Genomic DNA, 20,767 nt, shown 5'->3' with positions numbered 1-20,767 from the left:
TCAAGAAGAGTCTGTAATCTGAAAAGAGTCTTTTCAGAACTTTTTGTTTCGTATTCTTGTGAGTTGAGAAACTAAGAGTTTCAGCAGGCCGAAGTGTAAGTCCTTCTGAAATGGGTGTGTACAAGAGTTGTACTGTAATATCCAAAGTCTTTTGATTATACCTTCTGGAAACAGAAGAAGGGGAGACGTAGAAGAGTTTATCTTCGAACTTCCATAAACAACTGCTGCCTACTGTTTTACTGTTTTTCAAACTACTTCATCAGATTGTTTCCGCACGTTATATTGTAATCAGGTGAAAGTATACGCACAAGATCAACTACTATCCTTAACAGGATTTTAGTACCTCATCAGAACGAAAAACGAGTAGATTTTATTCACCCCCCTCTAAACTCAACTTCGATCCCCAACAATCACATATTAAAATTTTGAGACTTTTAAGATTTGTAACTCGAGAAACAACGACGAACGATTAAATATCAAATAAACATTAGAGAGAGTATACATCAAATAATAAATATTAGTGTATGCATAATTTAAGATATGTTGATTGTGTTACCAATTAAATCATATTGTTTGTTATATCACTTGAGGAGATTATTTCGTTAGTGAAAGTGTGCTCATGTCAGTATCGTATTTTATTGGGAAATTTTGGACAAAATATTTGAATTTTTTGTTTAGCAATCACGACATAAAATATTTTGTAAGCTCATAAATTAACAATATACTAAACGATTAAAATTAGAATTTCTCAGAAAAAAAAAATCGAAGACATTTTATTTGATGAGACAAATCATTTGTCCTAGCCTATTTTAAATTCATATCGTTAAAAATAGGCTTCATTATTAAATCTTATATGATCTGAAATATTTTTATAACTTAAATATTCTTAATAACATTTCGTTTCTCTCTCCACGTATCCACCTCAAATAAATTATGCAGATAATAAATAAATGTTTTATGTTATGTATATTAGCTTTTCTTAATAAATATAAATAATAGAATAAAATTAATAAATATAAATTAATAATATTATTATAATAAAAAGAACTCCAACAAAATTTAAAATAACAATTTTATTATTATTATCTTTTGTTATTTATCTTTTTATGTACTTGTGTTCTTGTTCAGCGATCATTAGATTTTTTTTTCTTTTGAGTTATTCAATGAGGAATTGTGTATATTGAAGCAATTTAATTCTAATTTAATTCTAAATATGTTATTATGATATCAAGATTAATTAAGGATAAATTTGATACGATGTTTCCCTTAAAAAATTTTTAAAAAATGAATTTTATTGGAATAACTCATGCAATAACCGAGACGTCTGCTATCAAATTTTTTAAACAATCTATTTTTAAGATATACATACATTAAAGTGCAAATTTAATCTGATTTTTCTTTTTTAACATATAATATACTTTTTTCCATGCTTTAATTCTCTGAGAAATATTTGTTCCTAAGAGAAGTTAGAACACATGGCAATAAAATGTGTGTTCCTAAGAGAAGTTAGAATGCTAGATTGATCATTAAAATGTCTCGGAGCACATGTAGCTTTGTCTACTGTGGAATGCATTAAAGTTGAGAGTAGGCCTTTTGTGAGACGGTCTCACGAATCTTTATCTGTGAGACGGGTCAACCATACCGATATTCACAATTAAAAATAATACTTTTAGCATAAAAAGTAATACTTTTTCATGGATGACCCAAATAAGATATCCATCTCACAAAATACGACCCGTGAGACCGTCTCACACAAGTTTTTGTCTAAAGTTGATTGCATTTTTCTTTTGTTTTCAGGTGCTTTGCATGCAGAATTCATTGCACAAAAATCAGAAAGGAATGATAGGTTACTTTCTTTTCCAATCAATGATTCATAGTTTCTAACGTTCGTTTCAAACTTGGAGTCTTTTTTGGTAGTTTCTGCTCAGTCCTCCGAAGTAAATAAATTCCGCAACTCTTGGAGTACTAATCACATACACAAATAAAGAATAATAGCGGAGAGTCGAGCACCTTGGAGCCATGGCTTCGGCTGGATAACAAGGTGGCGATGGTGACCGGGGCGTCGTCAGGAATTGGCCGAGACTTCTGTCTGGACTTGGCCAAAGCCGGCTGCAAAATTATAGCCGCAGCTCGGCGTGTCGACCGGTTACAATCGCTGTGTAGTGAGATCAATAACGGGATCGGCTCCTCCGCCTCAGAAGAGCCGAGATCAACCCAGAGCCATGGCTGTGGAGCTGGATATCAGCGCAACTGGGTCCGTGATCGAGCCCGTCGGTGTAGAAGGCTCGGGATGCATTTGGAAGAATGGACGTTTTGATCAACAATGCTTGAGTTAGAGGTCACATAAGTAACCATGGAAAAATAATTTTTATTTTTTATCTGTCTTATATGGAAGTAGCATTATAAGTTAAAAGGCTCACTTATATCAGTAGTGATGTTTCGTTGAATGAATCATTCACCTCGTGATATAATGTAATTAGTTTGTCTTGCAGGGAATTTATCAATTTTTCTTCATGCATTCAACTCTTGCACTGTTTAAATTTGGTTTAGTAGGTTCTTTGTATGATTGATAGGAAAAGATACCTCCATGAAGTTGGGGCAAACCAAACTTCTAGTAAAAATTCAGCTCATCACATTATTTGTTTTTTTATCAGTCAAGTTGATTGGTGAATTTTAGTTATATTCCTTCAATGTCTGTAGGTTATTTCTAGTCGCAACTCGTTATCAATCTGTAAAATCTCAATAACGCCGCAAACTGAAAAAGATGATTTATGTTGGGGAAAAAAAGGAATTAGATTACTCATATAAACACACATGCACAGACTCACACAGACATGCGGGTGTCTGATGTGCTGTTCTTGAGCAGATCGTTAGGAGGCATGATATTGATAATTGATTCTAAGATTCTTTGAGAAATATTTGTTCCTAAAGAAGAGGCATTGCAAAAAAAAAAAAAGAAGTGACTCAAGTTTCTTTCATTCTTCATAGACATATGAGCATGAGTCCAAAAAAAGGAGTAGATGATCAAAAAAAAAAGCAAGACAGCCGAATCATAATCCATAATCTCATAGCAGAGAAATAAAGGTACTGAGCTTGAAGCTTGGCTATGTATTTTGTATTTTCTCCATTGACTTCAGTAAGAACTCGAACTTTCTCATCTACATCTTCATTTTCCCTAAAAAACTCGCTAGGAACAAATATTTCTCGAAAAGTCAATTTCCAAATCTTTTTACCGAAAAAGTAAATAGAAACTAAAAACTACAAAAACTTCCATAGATTTTTTTTTATTAGAGGTATCTATTTACCTCGCCTCCAATCGAAAAAGTTTCAATTTTGAAATATTTTCTCCGAACAAGTAACTAAAAACCAAAAACTACGAAAAAAGATTTTTTTCATCAGACATATCTATTTACCTCGCCTCGAATGCAAAATAACTATTTTGGGTTCGAACTTTATTGAGAAACCATCTTTTTTCCACCTGTCGACCCCCTGGCCGATCTTCAACGCTACGTAAACAACCGCAGTGCAGTGAACTATTACGGCGATTCCATTCAATATCTTCAACACTGCATCTCCAACACCACCACCACCACCACCACCACCGGAGATAGGGATATTCTGGCCTCCGATCTGAAGATTCTGAACTACCGAATTCACGGGCCAAGAATTCACATGATTAACGATCAGGAGACCAGAATGAATCTGAATATTCTGGACTACAGAATTCACAGGACCAGAATTGTCATGATTACCTCCAGAATTCTCCACATTTTGACCGGGGTTCTCAACCTTCGGTAGAATTTTGATTTCACAACCAGAGTTTTCAGATTTACCCATCACGAGATCACAGTATTTCTTCTTGGTTGAAGGGATTATTTCTTTATCCATCGTAAAATCAGTTTAGAGAGAGCGGAAAAAATATGAAAATAGGTTAACTCCCCTTTACTTTATATGCAGGGGTTCAAAACCCATATCGGGAATCTTTTTTCAAGCAACATCAAAAAGTATTTAAATTTTATTCCTTTTTTTTTCTCTTGCAACAATAATTTTTTTTAATATGTAATATAATTTTTAATATTGCTTCTTTTTAAACAAAGAGATGTCTTTTGCATTTTTTTGAACATTGGTTTTGTAAGTATAGGAAATTCGAACTACGTATCATGACTGCATGCAATCTAGGATTTTTTTTTAAATATTTGTTAATGATTTTTATGCATTTCATGCATGATTATTGCATGGTTAGGGTTTATTTCATGATTATTGTTAAGTTTCACGTATTATAGTGTTTAGATACATTTCGCGCTAGAACGAGTAACGAAGACCGGAGAATAATCAGGAAAATTTTTTATTGAATAATTATTTTTAATTATTTATGGAGTGTTTTTAAGTTTGACTGAGATTTCTGTACGATATCTTTATATATCGTTTTATACCGAAAAATCTTTATATTTTAAAATATTACAAATTTATTTTTTAAATATTGTATATTTTTTAATTTTTATATATTATTTCAGTATTCATGTATATACCTAAATTTTCAAATTTCATACCTTTGTCGTACCGAAAACTGAAATCTTCGGTATACTAAAAATTCGGTATTTTTCCATGCGGGGACCTCGAAATATCGAAAATTCAATATATTTTCTCACATCTACATTCAACAAGAGAATTTTTTATGTAATTAAACATAAAAAACTACATTAAAAAATATATTTTTCATGTATCTATAGCATTTAATAAATTTATTTTATATATATACGATAAATATAAGTTTATCGTAACTTTTAATTTTAAAATATCCTATTTAAAATTATTAATTTTAACAAAAAAAATGAATGAATCAATATTGCTTTTTGAATAATGATAGCATTTGAAAATAAGTGAAAATGGGAAAAGATTAATAAAAGAGGAGAAAGTAAGAGAAAAGAAGAAAATAAGAATGGAAAATGATACATATATTACAAATTAGTTACAAAATACATTTGAAATTACAAAATTGAATTGAAAATAAAATATCAAGAGAATAAGCCAAGAAGAGCAATAAACAGAACTCGGGTTTCTAGATGGCGCACAAACTAGAAATTATGTGGATACCAAACCTGCTTAAGAATCTGCAGGCAGCGGAGGTGCCAACTGGTGGTGTGGGGACCCGGACGCTAATCATCTTCTTAATCATTATTGGGACTAATTATTCAATAATAAACAGGGTCTAAATTTTTATTTTTTTTTTAAAATGCGGAACGTAGACACATCAAACTAATATACAACTCAGTATATAATAAAATACAAGTCATGTACCGTCTACAATTCATTAAAACTAAAGTTCAACATCTAAATATCAAGTGTCGAAACTCTATATACATCCAAGTCCGAAGTCTCCACTCTATCACGATCTCTCCTAATCTTCTGGACTCTGATCCTGCCCCACCTATTGTCATGTACACATACAGACAAGACAACACCCGGATAACTCCGGTGAGAATAAATCCCAGTATAAATCAACGAAACATGCAATCATATAAACAAATATAAAGTATGTAATCAGGTAACAGATATATGTATCAAAATCTGAACATAAACAATCATAGACTGTCGACAATGATCATAACTCTATCATTCAGACTAGACTCAATCCTAGTATAGGGATCCCGGTTTCCAAATGTGGTATTCCTATATCGAATTCCGTAATAGAAGGAACTCTGTTCCTATTACTCGATATAACCAAATATGGTGTTCCTATATCGAATTCCGTAATAGAAGAATTCCAATCCTATTACTCGATATAACCAAACATCCGGTGTCCTGACCTATCCGTCACGGACTGTAGCTCTATCGCTAATAACCCATCTTGAGACATCGTGCAATGTGCCCGTGGCGATCCCGCCACTGTCAGGCACTTCCGTTCCAAGATGTCTACACTATCCTGTGACATCGTGCAATGTGCCCGTGGCGATCCCACCACTATCAGGCACTTCTGTCACAAGATTTCCCGTCTGATACATGCTATCTATAAATCAAGAGAACAAGTATATCAATCAAATCAATGCAATATCAATGCAATAAAGTAAAGTATGTGATTTAGGGAAACTCAAGTCTAGACTGACTTAAGTCGATCTCCCAATACCACATTGACTTATACCTTTCGTTCGTCGGTTTCTGGCTCAGTCGAAGTCCTGAGTTCACAGTCTGTCTGGCAATGACAATATCAATAATCTTATGTCAATATACCTTTCCAATCAATAACAATCTGATCAATCTTGATTTAATTCAAAATCAACGGCATAACGGTACAAACTCAGTATCCCCGTCAATACCACATCAACAGACATCAATTACAAATCATAACTCATATCCATTACTGTTTGTAATTCATTCATAATCCAAATCTGTTCGGTATAACTCAATATACCCTAAAAATTCATAACAATTCCATAATCAGTCCGTTTCTTAATCCGACTTCGATTCTATGATGTCTAGTATTCCCAAAACACATAATAATGATCAAATCACAATTTCTCTAACATCATATTTTTGAATCAAGATAAAACTTAATAAAACTTACGTCCTTGTGTAGCTCTTGATGAGGGGATCTCAAAACTGTGCTCGGATTAAAAATCGGATCACCGGTACTCGCGAAATCAAATTTTGAAAATAAATTGAAGTTTAGAGGATTTTGGCTATGGCTTTCTCGATTCTTTCCTTGGTATACTGGAGGAATTACAAATATATATCCAAGTGCATGACAAGTGTCCCACTCAAGTCCAAGTAATTGCACTTTAGTCCTTGGATTCTTCACTATTTGCAATTCAGCCCTCAATAACTATTTTTAATTCAATTTCAATCCTACTTAATTATAAAATCGTGGAATTTAATTCATCATTCCAAAATTCGTAAATTAAATAATCTCGGATTAAAGTGATATAATCTCGGGCCTTACAATTCTCCCCCTCTTAGATAGGAGTTCGTCCTCGAACTCACATGTAATCAAGTCAGATATCAACATGAAACGTATACAAGAGGTAAATCAGAAAACTTATCTCAATGAATCAATTCTGAAATTTCAATCTCATATCAGATTCTGTCTTTCAGATATTCTCATTGACCTACTGACAATCTTACTGTGTTTTCAACAACAGGATAATCTTCATTCTGAATTCTCTTACTTCTACTGATTCAAATTCCAATCTGGAATAAGAATTCACTAAGTACAATGTCATAATACTTCTCCAATCCTTCTGACAGAATCAATCTCGTATTACTGGCTATACAACGTCCGTATAAATCAATCTACAGCTCATCACATATCAGGACCATCAGCTATTATCAAATCTGTTTATCTCAATCAAGGACATATACTGTCTTCAGCTTCAAATACCAATCGTCATCATCCGACGTTGGTTTCTTAAATCTTTCCATTCTGGACTGTCTTAATAATTATTTTCATACAAGAATTCATACAGTGACAATAATTCATAACAACTAGTGCTAACATCCAGCACTAAAGCTGTATAGTGCTAATATCCAACACAAAGTTGTACCAAAATCTTCCAATATCTGGCTAGTACATTCTGACTGTCTGTCAATCTGTAAAACAATCTAAGAGAAAGCTCATGATATACTTTATTACAAGTACCAAATCAATCAAAAGTCACAATCTGATATAATCTACTGTGGCATTCTGATCTTTCTGACCACTTTTCTGACATCGATCTGTGTCAGTTGGTCATGTTTGTACGTTATCTGGTACAAACTAATAGATATAGATTGAACAATCTCTCAATCATAATCATATCTGGAAAGTATTACAGTGATCTCATTACGAAATTCATTGAAATATACTCCCCATGTCTAGTCAGAAATATACAAATTCTGTAATAACTCTTCTGATCTCTATCTTTCTATCTTCATTTATTGGCAATTCAGACATTTCAGTACAAATTCTGCCAATATTTCAGCATAAATTCTGCCATAACTGATTTATTCTGTCTATATCCACACTGTCTGTCCGAATATTATACATTCTCTGTCATCAAAATGAAAACTGAATCCGCTATTGGGTGTTTCTGACACTATCTGTCATTTCAGATTCGAACTATTTGATACAAACAAATCAGTAAATAATATAAAATAAAGAAAAATACCTACCTGGTATTTGGCTCTGACTATCGATATCAAATTCTATTGACAATTCTGAAACATTCTGATATCACAAGATAATCAGTCTCATACGGTACAAATCACATATCTACTACTCTGCTCGATGTTCTGCTCTGATTATCACATTCGGGTTCTGAACATTCTGCTCACATTTCTGAATTACTGTAACTTTCGAATTTAACTCTGATTCGGTTGGAACTGTATATACTCTCACTGGTTCACAATAATCTGCAGCATATATGGATTCAAAACAACAGTAATATCAAATCAGAGACGAAATATCAATATCCTACACAATTCTAGTGAGTTCAGTGAACTCATAAAACAATGATTTTTGGTAAACATCTTCATGTCCTTCTGATCAACTGTTATATATCATCTGCAAATCAAATATACTTCCCAAAATAATATAAGATATCTCAAATACTGATTTAGAACAATAACAATATCCAGCAGATATAAAACAACAGTCGAATAAAATAATCTGCCAAACCCGACAAAATACCTTTCTGACATTCTGACCTTTCTGATATCGGTATCATTCTCGGTCACTGATCACAATCTCACTGTATCAAAATCAATCGGTATACTAACTCCAGATATCGCTTATTCTGAATACAATCTTTTTCAAGCAGGATTCTTATCTGAATAATTTCTGTATACAGTCATCACAGTTCTCAGAATATTCAATACGATATTCAAATATTAGGTTCAATCAATTAGATGCTGCAAATATATCAAAATCTCATAGACATAACAAGCATAGAATCATCAGAACATCTCTGAATATACTGAAAGATGCCAAAGAACAATACTAACTCAGATGTGTCGGTACTCTTCTACTGATCTTTCAATTCTTTCAATTTATTCTGTATTATTCTGTACATTCAATATTATTTTGTGCTAAATTCTAAAGCACCAACAAACAGTACCTGATATCGATTCAATTCTGAAATCTATCTTTCTGATATAAGGTAAATCTAAAATCTTATCTGACAACATCAGTCAATTCACTCATCATTGGCAAATCTGCCAATGCTAGGCTCGATTTCAGTACATATACTGAATACATAAGGATACCATCTGTTCCTTTCCGTAAAAATCGAGTCATAGACAATCTAAATATCACAGGAATTCTAAATCTGGATTAATTACTGTGACATCTCTAGTCATTAGCCATATCTGGTCTGAATCTTGTACTCTCCTTGAAGGAATCTATAATCATTTTGTAATTGTTCAGCATAATAACATCAATAATGCGGTCAACTCAGAAAACACAAGTACGTCAAAATCTAACTCAATTTCAGTCTCATCTTACTGTAGTATACAATATATCACAGAAATCTCTGAGATCAATCTTTCCTCCAAACAGTAAGGAAATCAATACCACAGTATAAACAGACTCCACAGATATAGCATATCTCCATGCAACTCAATCAAAGATATTCGTATGAAATGCATTAGTATATATCAATACATATGCATCATAATCATAAAGAATAGTACCTGTTGTGGATTCTGGGTCTGTTTCTCAATTGAACGCTGTTCCCTAAGATCTTCGGGACCGTCTCTGGGGACAAACCTTAGCAAAGTGTCCCGGCTGTCTGCAGATATGACAACTACCAGTCACTCCCTGGCATTGCTCGGTGGGATGTCTCCCTCCGCAACTCCGGCAATACACTCCAGTATAGCTTGGACTAGAATAACTAGAACTAGAGGAACCACTCCCTAACTTCTTGAATGGCTTCTTTCGAGCTTTCAGCAATTCTTGCTTTCCAATCGTTCTGCCACGATCAAATCGAAGAGGGGATTGCTGTGTCTGGGGTTGCTTCACACACAACCTCCCTAGCTGTCTAATCAGACTCGCCTCAGCTCTCTTTGCTCTACTCAAGATATCAGCAAAAAGGTAAGGTCGCTGCAGATTCATAAATGCAACTACCTCTGAATTCAATCCTCTGATGAACTGATTCACTACAGCTTCATCATTCCCAGCTAAATGAGGAACAAAACGCAATAAAGTAGAGAATTTAGCAGCATATTCATCAATATTCAATTGGCCTTGTCTCAAATTCTCAAATTCTGCTCTTTTGTCCTCCCGGTATGAAACTGAGAAAAATCTTTGATAGAATTCAGCTTTAAAGACTTCCCACGTGATCACAATACCACGTTGTGCTAATACTCCGTTAATTGTAATCCACCAACTTCTGGCAACCTCTCGTAACTGGTGGAATACCAGTTTAACTTTCTGTTCATCTGTACAATCAAGAAAATCAAACAATATTTCTATGTCATCCAACCAGTTCTGACAGTCTTCAGATGTCTCGATACCACTCAAAATCGGCGGCTGAAATAACTGTAATTCTGCCAACTTTACTTCTATCTGAGTTTCTGATGCATCTATCTGTTCAGACGAAGTACTACCCTTTTCTGGAATTCTCCGAGGGGGTATATCTGAATATCAAACCGGTTAGTACACAGTCTATACAATCTGTCTCAGCCCTCCTCTGATCATATACCTCTGATCGAGACTCAGTTCTGATTCAGGCTTAACAATTACATGCTGCAATCAACTCAGATACAAACAACATGTAATAGGGAAAGCAGTAAATCATGCTAGCACACACAATGTAAGTCAACATTAACGTAATTCTCATGCTAACAGTCACATGCAAGGAAAAAAAATTTAATCTACCCCGCTCATTCTCTTCTATCTCAGTCTAAAGGATCTATCAGTTCTGACTATCTCAATCTAAAGGATCTATCGCTCTGATACCACCTGTTGTGGGGATCCGGACGCTAATCATCTTCTTAATCATCATTGGGACTAATTAATCAATAATAAACAGGGTCTAAATTTTTTTTTTTTTTTAAAATGCGGAACGTAGACACATCAAACTAATATACAACTCAGTATATAATAAAATACAAGTCCTGTACCGTCTACAATTCATTAAAACTAAAGTTCAACATCTAAATATCAAGTGTCGAAACTCTATATACATCCAAGTCCGAAGTCTCCACTCTATCACGATCTCTCCTAATCTTCTGGACCCTGATCCTGCCCCACCTGTTGTCATGTACACATACAGACAAGACAACAGCCGCATAACTCCGGTGAGAATAAATTCCAGTATAAATCAACGAAACATGCAATCATATAAACAAATATAAAGCATGTAATCAGGTAACAGATATATGTATCAAAATCTGAACATAAACAATCATAGACTGTCGACAATGATCATAACTCTATCATTCAGACTAGACTCAATCCTAGTCTAGGGATCCCGGTTTCCAAATGTGGTATTCCTATATCGAATTCCGTAATAGAAGGAACTCTGTTCCTATTACTCGATATAACCAAATATGGTGTTCCTATATCGAATTCCGTAATAGAAGAATTCCAATCCTATTACTCGATATAACCAAACATCCGGTGTCCTGACCTATCCGTCACGGACTGTAGCTCTATCGCTAATAACCCATCTTGAGACATCGTGCAATGTGCCCGTGGCGATCCCGCCACTGTCAGGCACTTCCGTCCCAAGATGTCTACACTATCCTGTGACATCGTGCAATGTGCCCGTGGCGATCCCACCACTATCAGGCACTTCTGTCACAAGATTTCCCGTCTGATACATGCTATCTATAAATCAAGAGAACAAGTATATCAATCAAATCAATGCAATATCAATGCAATAAAGTAAAGTATGTGATTTAGGGAAACTCAAGTCTAGATTGACTTAAGTCGATCTCCCAATACCACATTGACTTATACCTTTCGTTCGTCGGTTTCAGGCTCAGTCGAATTCCTGAGTTCACAGTCTGTCTGGCAATGACAATATCATTAATCTTATGTCAATATACCTTTCCAATCAATAACAATCTGATCAATCTTGATTTAATTCAAAATCAACGGCATAACGGTACAAACTCAGTATCCCCGTCAATACCACATCAACAGACATCAATTACAAATCATAACTCATATCCATTACAGTTTGTAATTCATTCATAATCCAAATCTGTCCGGTATAACTCAATATACCCTAAAAATTCATAACAATTCCATTATCAGTCCGTTTCTTAATCCGACTTCGATTCTATGATGTCTAGTATTCCCAAAACACATAATAATGATCAAATCACAATTTCTCTAACATCATATTTTTGAATCAAGATAAAACTTAATAAAACTTACGTCCTTGTGTAGCTCTTGATGAGGGGATCTCAAAACTGTGCTCGAATTAAAAATCGGATCACCGGTACTCGCGAAATCAAATTTTGAAAATAAATTGAAGTTTAGAGGATTTTGGCTATGGCTTTCTCGATTCTTTCCTTGGTATACTGGAGGAATTACAAATATATATCCAAGTACATGACAAGTGTCCCACTCAAGTCCAATTAATTGCACTTTAGTCCTTGGATTCTTCACTATTTGCAATTCAGCCCTCAATAACTATTTTTAATTCAATTTCAATCCTACTTAATTATAAAATCGTGGAATTTAATTCATCATTCCAAAATTCGTAAATTAAATAATCTCGGATTAAAGTGTTATAATCTCGGACCTTACAGGTGGTGCACCTGGTGGTGCCATATAATAACAAGGAAGCCCTTCAGTAGGAGCTCCAACAGGAACTGGTCCTCTCGGCATTGATGCAAGAACCTCATCTTTCAAGTCCTCTCGAGGTACAAAGTCAACCATGAAATCAAATATGTTGGTCCTTTTAATTGCTGCAACAACATCATTTTTCTGGAGCGTCCTCCTTTTGTTCTCTTCAGTGTGGTTCCATGCACGTAATGTCAACTCAAGGATGAACATCTCACAGGCTCGTGCAAAGATAACAAGTGCTTCAGATGAGATCATTCAAACATCTTCATCAGCTTTCATTATCTTCTTGATTCTAGCCAGCGGCAGGCTATGGCTCTTAAATTCGGTTAGCTGATCAATGTCTTCATATTAGCTAGCCCAAAAAATTTGGAGTTGTTGTTGCTGCTAATGATGTATATGCTGGTAGGCATGATGATGATGTGCCATCAGAGCTGGAGAGGCATAAAAACCACAAGCTTGGGACGATTGAATCGATCCAACCGGTGCTGGAGAAGAGGTTCCAGCCATTTGGTTGGCCGAATATGACATCATGCCATATGGCATCTGAGCAGAGCTACCCACCAACCCAATACCCGGCTACTATCCATTTCCATTCAGCTCCATTGCAAATTATAATCTTCGGAAATCCTTTACTCTTCAAACTCCTTAAAATCACCAGTAACACATGATAAGCACAACACTCCAAATTTTTAAAAATTTAACGATTGAATTTCTGATTGATGGCCTTTATAATCAAGGTTCAGCATTACTATACCTTTAGCAACATAGGACATAGGTGTTTCATATATTGAATATTCAAGATTAGCCACAGAATAATTTTATAATGCTATCAAGAGACAAAGCATGAAAAGTGCTTGAAAAAAGACAATGCCCCTGAAGCACATAAATACGATAAAAACCAACATGAACCCTCCACATGATAAAAAAAAACTATAAATTTATAGTGCTGTCAAGAGAAAAAGCATGAAAAGTGCATGAAACAAAGACAAAGCCCCTGAAGCACAGAAATACGATAAAAACCAACATGAACCCTCCACATGATAAAAAACTATAAAGTTATAATGCTATCAAGAGACAAAGCATGAAAAATGCTTCAAACAAAGACAATGCCCCCTGGAGCACATATATAAGATAAAAACCAACATGAACCCTCAACATGATAAAGCTTCAAGACATGGATAAACAGTGTACTTCCGTGCTGCATAACTTTAAACCAAACGACTAAAACGAAAAATTTGTTTGTGATGGAATCCAAAAGTAGTGCCAAATCGTAATAGGAAAATTGAAACTAAACAGTTCTTTAAGGAATCTGATATTTTCAATTATAGAATCTGTGGTTATTGTAACGCCCCGAAAATTTTAAAGTCTACGCAAACCACGTGCATGCAATTATTAAATTCTTTGTATTTTAATTAATTTTTTTAATTGCATTAATTGATTATGTGGTGCATAATTGACATGTTTAAATTATATTCTCTACATGGTTGCATTAAAATTGTATTTTTAAGGTTATTCGAGTTGTGATCGAGGAACGGGGACCGAGGGCTGAAAAATAGAAAATGATTTTTATTAAATAGTTGATTTTAATTATTTAAAGGTTGGGAGATGCTTTTTATTATTTTTGAAAAATAAGAGGTTTTGAGGTGATTTTATACGCCGGAACGTAATTTTTATCGGTATTGGATTTTCAAATAAAATACGAGCTTTCGAGCAACCCGGCTAATAAATTCACAAAGATAATTTAACAAAACCTTGTTAATATTTTATTAAATCCTAAACAAGCACTAATGGGCCTAAACTTTGCTTATTAGGCCTAAGCCTTAATTTAAGATTTAATTAATGTATAAAAATATGTAAACCCTCCCCATAACCCCTTGTAACACACGGCCACTCAATTTTGGAAAAAGAAAACTCTCTCCCAACTCTACAAACTCACGGCACCCACAATCACATCAAGGAGAGTTTGGTTTTGTCATGTAAATTCAAGCCATGATCGTTCGCCGCCGTTCTTCGCAATCGTCAACGGTTTTTCGTGCGTTTAAAACGCAAAGGCACGCCTTAATCTCTTTTTCTCATCCGTTAAATCATAGTATTCTTTTATGCATGAAAAAAAATATGAAAACAAGTGTCACTTTTATGTATTTTCGTTTTTAATCATCATATGAATTGTTAAGCAAAGTTTTGGATTCCTAATTCATGTTTTTATGTGCTTCAAAGGGCTGCCATGATTAGGACATGATCAAGCCAAGTTTTTTCATGATTTAGAGTCCTAGAACACCCACCATACACGCTGGAAAAACAAACCAAAGCTGCACACGGGTTGTCATGGGATTGGGGATCGGGTTTGTCTTGGGAGGCAAGGGCTTGGTCTTGGATTGAGCCAGGGCACGGCCAGGGGGCGTCACGCATCAAGGACTCACGGAAGAGGGCTGGGGAAGAGTCCTTGCAAGCAAGGACTCTACCCGAGAGGAAGCCGCAGCAGCTGTCGCGGCTGCCCGGTTGCTGTGATCCAAGGATCCGATGCATGGGGCATGGGCTGGGCTAGGAGTAGTCCTAGGGTCCCAGGTCGAGTACTGGAGAGGTGGGTTAGAGAGCCAAGTCATGGGTTAGGGTGCTAGACGCCAAATCATAGAGTCCTACTACACTAAGGATTCTCGGCTGTAGTATGGGGTGACTTCCAGCCCTTGTATTTGAACTTAGGATAATTTTCTTGGTGGTTTAAGGGTACAGTAGGATAATCTAACATGTTGGGCACCTTTTGGCTCGACATGGTTCGGGGGTAACTCGGGAAAATCAGAAGTTGGCTCGGGGGCGAAGTTTAGGTGTCATTTAGGTTTTTAAAAAGAAGAAAAAAATGGAAAACGACTCACGGGGGTCGAGTCGTGGTCCATAAGGTCTAAAATAATATAAAAAGACTAAATTTAGAATTTAGGAATTTTATATTAAAGTTTGGTATTTTTCGAGATTAAAACACCGTTAAAACAATTAAGAAAAGATAATTGAAAAAGTCTAAGTTGTAAGCCAAATAAAATTACGAAAAAATTAACGTAAGCTTAAATAATTATTTGGGACATGTTAGAGTCATGAAATCATGAAAAAGGTCGAAAACTTAAAATGTCGAGGCCAGGGGTAAAACAGTCATTTTACACCGGGAAATTAGTAAAGGTCATGGCAGTGCCCGAAATGCTGTTTTTATGCTTTTATGATGATTTTGAAATGCTTATGAATTACTCATGATTAAATTATGATTTTTAAATGTCTAAGGAATTTTTATGATTTAAGAATACATTTAAAATACATGTTGCATGCTTGGTTTCAAAATGAAAATGATATGTTATGTACGATTTTTTTTAAGTGATGTGAATGAAATACGTTGAAAGAAGTGAAGTGATTGTGACTAGTTCGTTAATAGTGGCGATATCGTGAGGGTGATGGTCCTAGTGGGAGCCCGACGATCGTGTTTCCATTATTACGAACAAGAGGTTAGGAGGTTATGAGGTTTTGAGGTAAGGATAGGAATGTCGTGAGGGGAGAAGCCCATTGGGAGCCCCGACAATCGTATTTCTATTCGATTCATGTTAGGCCAGGGCCCAGTTGACCGGTGAGAGTGTTGCTGGTGTCCCCCGCTGCCCAGTACTGTGGTTATATTTCTGATGGATCCATCGTCATGTCATGTCATGTGAGGAAAGTCACAATTAACGATCTGAATTCAACAAAGGATAAAGAAAGATGAAAAATGTTATGATTATGTCAAAGGATTTTATGTCATGTTGAGGAAAATGTTAAAGTTATGCATATCATGAAATGTTATTTTTACTTAAAAGTATTTTTCACCGTTATATGTTGAATGTATTACGTATTACTTGTTATCAAGATTATGGTGTGTTGAGTCTTTAGACTCACTAGGTGTGATGGATGCAGGTGGTTCTGAGGGAGGTCTTGATGAGTGATACTACTGGACTGATGTCGCACACAACCCGAGGACCAGCGCTATATTTTCCGCATTATGATTCAAGTTTTATGTTAAAGATTTTAAGATTTTAATTATGCTTTTGAGAGATTTTTGAGAGTTTAGTATGAGCTATACTTTTCAACATTTATTGCTTTTTAGGTTTGGTAAAACGTTTTACGATTTCTGGTTTGACAATTTCCTTTCAATTTTCAAATACTAGTTAGACGATTTAATTTAAAATGGTGCAAGATTATTTTATGGGTAGGAAATGACCGAAATTATGAGAGTTTTTTTAAAAAAAAAAATTTCTACTAGTACTTTTAAAGCAATAAAAGGTGAGTACGTGTCAGTTGGTATCAGAGCAATGGTTCTGTAAAGGGTTGTGCCACCATCAGCGCCAGAAAGATCAGTCGTTAAGCCTCAAATTTGTAAGTTTACATGTTTTATATGATTTTATGATGTTACCTGCATAATTAGATAAATTACATGTTTATGTTAAATGTTTAAATGCTTTACGATAAATGTTTTATATGCTTTGAATTTTTATACGTGATATGATATGAAATGAAAAATTATTTTATTTTAACGCATGTTGGTTTTGTATTGGAATTGAATTATGTCGATCTTTTTGGGTTTTAGAATTGAGGTTCTACTATTTGGGCTATAAGTTAATCGAGAATATTATGAATGCTTTGGCACACGTAGATTCTCTAAGAAAATATTTATGATTTATGGTTACTAGTCGAATTAATTTTTAGGAATTAGACGTAAGGAATAATGATTCGAGGATTTACAACGACTTTAGGAATAAGAAGATGTATAAATTGGGATTTTAAGTTTTGATAAAATGTAATATTGGTTATAGGAATTGATTTTTGGGTAAATAAGTTTAAATTTATCGAAATTATGTTATGGGAAACCCGTAGGAGGGAATTAAGAATAATAAAAACTTATGGGATTTTCGAAATTAAAGACCAATTAAGATAATTTTGAGGAACTTAAGAAATTATTTTTGGAATTGCTAAGGAACTTGGGACTAGTTAGCAATAAGAACAAATTGAATGGGTTAAATAGTAGAAATTTTGATGATTTAGATTTTTAAAAATATTCAGAACCTTGGGATATCTTGGTTTTAGTATTATAAGAAATTTTAATAAGGGATTTTTAAGGATAAATTGATATTAAGCTTGAAAATCTAAGCGTTAGCACTTGCGTTTGAGATTGTAAGATTGAAATTTGATAAGTTGATGAATATTTTGGGTATAAAGTAAGGAGAATAATTACGATAAGTATGACCATCCATCTTTTAACTTTGGGAATCGTAAGAAAAATTGAAATTCGAGGTTATAATAGCAATAAAACTAAGTCATTTGGGTATTTTAAGTTGCGATATGAAAATAAGGATTTAGAAGGAAAATTTAATTGGGATCAAGGAGACGTAAGGACATTCAAGAACTTAAGTTTGATCAGAGTAACGCAGCGGAAGCGTGGATTTTTGGGATACTAGAACTGAATCTAAACTTTGGGTTATTAAGGATAAGCGAATTTCGAAGACGAAATTCAATTTAAGGGGGGAAGATTGTAACGCCCCGAAAATTTTAAAGTCTACGCAAACCACGTGCATGCAATTATTAAATTCTTTTGTATTTTAATTAATTGTTTTAATTGCATTAATTGATTATGTGGTGCATAATTGACATGTTTAAATTATATTCTCTACATGGTTGCATTAAAATTGTATTTTTAAGGTTATTCGAGTTGCGATCGAGGAACGGGGACCGAGGGCTGAAAAATAGAAAATGATTTTTATTAAATAGTTGATTTTAATTATTTAAAGGTTGGGAGATGCTTTTTATTATTTTTGAAAAATAAGAGGTTTTGAGGTGATTTTATACGCCGGAACGTAATTTTTATCGGTGTTAGATTTTCAAATAAAATACGAGCTTTCGAGCAACCCGGCTAATAAATTCACAAAGATATTTTAACAAAAACCTTGTTAATATTTTATTAAATCCTAAACAAGCACTAATGGGCCTAAACTTTGCTTATTAGGCCTAAGCCTTAATTTAAGATTTAATTAGTGTATAAAAATATGTAAACCCTCCCCATAACCCCTTGTAACACACGGCCACTCAATTTTGGAAAAAGAAAACTCTCTCCCAACTCTACAAACTCACGGCACCCACAATCACATCAAGGAGAGTTTGGTTTTGTCATGTAAATTCAAGCCATGATCGTTCGCCGCCGTTCTTCGCAATCGTCAACGGTTTTTCGTGCGTTTAAAACGCAAAGGCACGCCTTAATCTCCTTTTCTCATCCGTCACATCATAGTATTCTTTTATGCATGAAAAAAACATGAAAACAAGTGTCACTTTTATGTATTTTCGTTTTTAATCATCATATGAATTGTTAAGCAAAGTTTTGGATTCCTAATTCATGTTTTTATGTGCTTCAAAGGGCTGCCATGATTAGGACATGATCAAGCCAAGTTTTTTCATGATTTAGAGTCCTAGAACACCCACCATACACGCTGGAAAAACAAACCAAAGCTGCACACGGGTTGTCATGGGATTGGGGATCGGGTTTGTCTTGGGAGGCAAGGGCTTTGTCTTGGCTTGGGCCAGGGCACGGCCAGGGGGCGTCACGGGTCAGGGGGTGAGTCCTAGCCCAGCTAGGACTCACGGAAGAGGGCTGGGGAAGAGTCCTTGCAAGCAAGGACTCTACCCGAGAGGAAGCCGCAGCAGCTGTCGCGGTTGCCCGGCTGCTGTGATCCAAGGGTCCGATGCATGGGGCATGGGCTGGGCTAGGAGTAGTCCTAGGGTCCCAGGGCGAGTACTGGAGAGGTGGGTTAGAGAGCCAAGTCATGGGTTAGGGTGCTAGACGCCAAATCATAGAGTCCTACTACACTAAGGATTCTCGGTTGTAGTATGGGGTGACTTCCAGCCCTCGTATTTGAACTTAGGATAATTTTCTTGGTGGTTTAAGGGTACAGTAGGATAATCTAACATGTTGGGCACCTTTTGGCTCGACATGGTTTGGGGGTAACTCGGGAAAATCAGAAGTTGGCTCGAGGGCGAAGTTTAGGTGTCATTTAGGGTTTTAAAAAGAAGAAAAAAATGGAAAGTGACTCACGGGGATCGAGTCGTGGTCCATAAGGGCTAAAATAATATAAAAAGACTAAATTTAGAATTTAGGAATTTTATATTAAAGTTTGGTATTTTTCGGGATTAAAACACCGTTAAAACAATTAAGAAAAGATAATTGAAAAAGTCTAAGTTGTAAGTCAAATAAAATTACGAAAAAATTCACGTAAGCTTAAATAATTATTTGGGACATTTTAGAGTCATGAAATGAAGAAAAAGGTCGAAAACGTAAAATGTCGAGGCCAGGGGTAAAAGGTCATTTTACACCGGGAAATTAGTAAAGGTCATGGCAGTGCCCGAAATGCTGTTTTTATGCTATTATGATGATTTTGAAATGCTTATGAATTTCTCATGATTAAATTATGATTTTTAAATGTCTAAGGAATTTTTATAATTTAAGAAGACATTTAAAATACATGTTGCATGCTTGGTTTCAAAATGAAAATGATATGTTATGTACGATTTTTTTTAAGTGATGTGAATGAAATAAGTTGAAGGAAGTGAAGTGATTGTGACTAGTTCGTTAATAGTGGCGATATCGTGAGAGTGATGGTCCCAGTGGGAGTCCGACGATCGTGTTTCCATTATTACGAACAAGAGGTTAAGAGGTTATGAGGTTTTGAGGTAAGGATAGGAATGTCGTGAGGGGAGAAGCCCATTGGGAGCCCCGACGATCGTTTTTCTATTCGATTCATGTTAGGCCAGGGCCCAGTTGACCGGTGAGAGTGTTGCTGGTGTCCCCCGCCGCCCAGTACTGTGGTTATATTTCTGATGGATCCATCGTCATGTCATGTCATGTGAGGAAAGTCACAATTAACGATCTGAATTCAACAAAGGATAAAGAAAGATGAAAAATTTTATGATTATGTCAAAGGATTTTATGTCAAGTTGAGGAAAATG

General features: G+C 35.1%; 1 pseudogene; it reads right to left on the bottom strand.

Moving 5' to 3' along the window:
- Positions 1-12,706: 12,706 nt before the first annotated feature.
- The window catches only part of LOC140811164 (nuclear transcription factor Y subunit C-3-like), a 50,794-nt pseudogene continuing 42,733 nt past the window's right edge, over positions 12,707-20,767 (bottom strand).

This window comes from Primulina eburnea, chromosome 14 (genome assembly GCF_022965805.1).
Source record: "Primulina eburnea isolate SZY01 chromosome 14, ASM2296580v1, whole genome shotgun sequence".
In the NCBI taxonomy this organism is placed as follows: domain Eukaryota; kingdom Viridiplantae; phylum Streptophyta; class Magnoliopsida; order Lamiales; family Gesneriaceae; genus Primulina; species Primulina eburnea.
The sequence above is the reverse complement of the archived record's forward strand: the minus strand, read 5'-3'. Positions and strand labels throughout refer to the sequence as shown.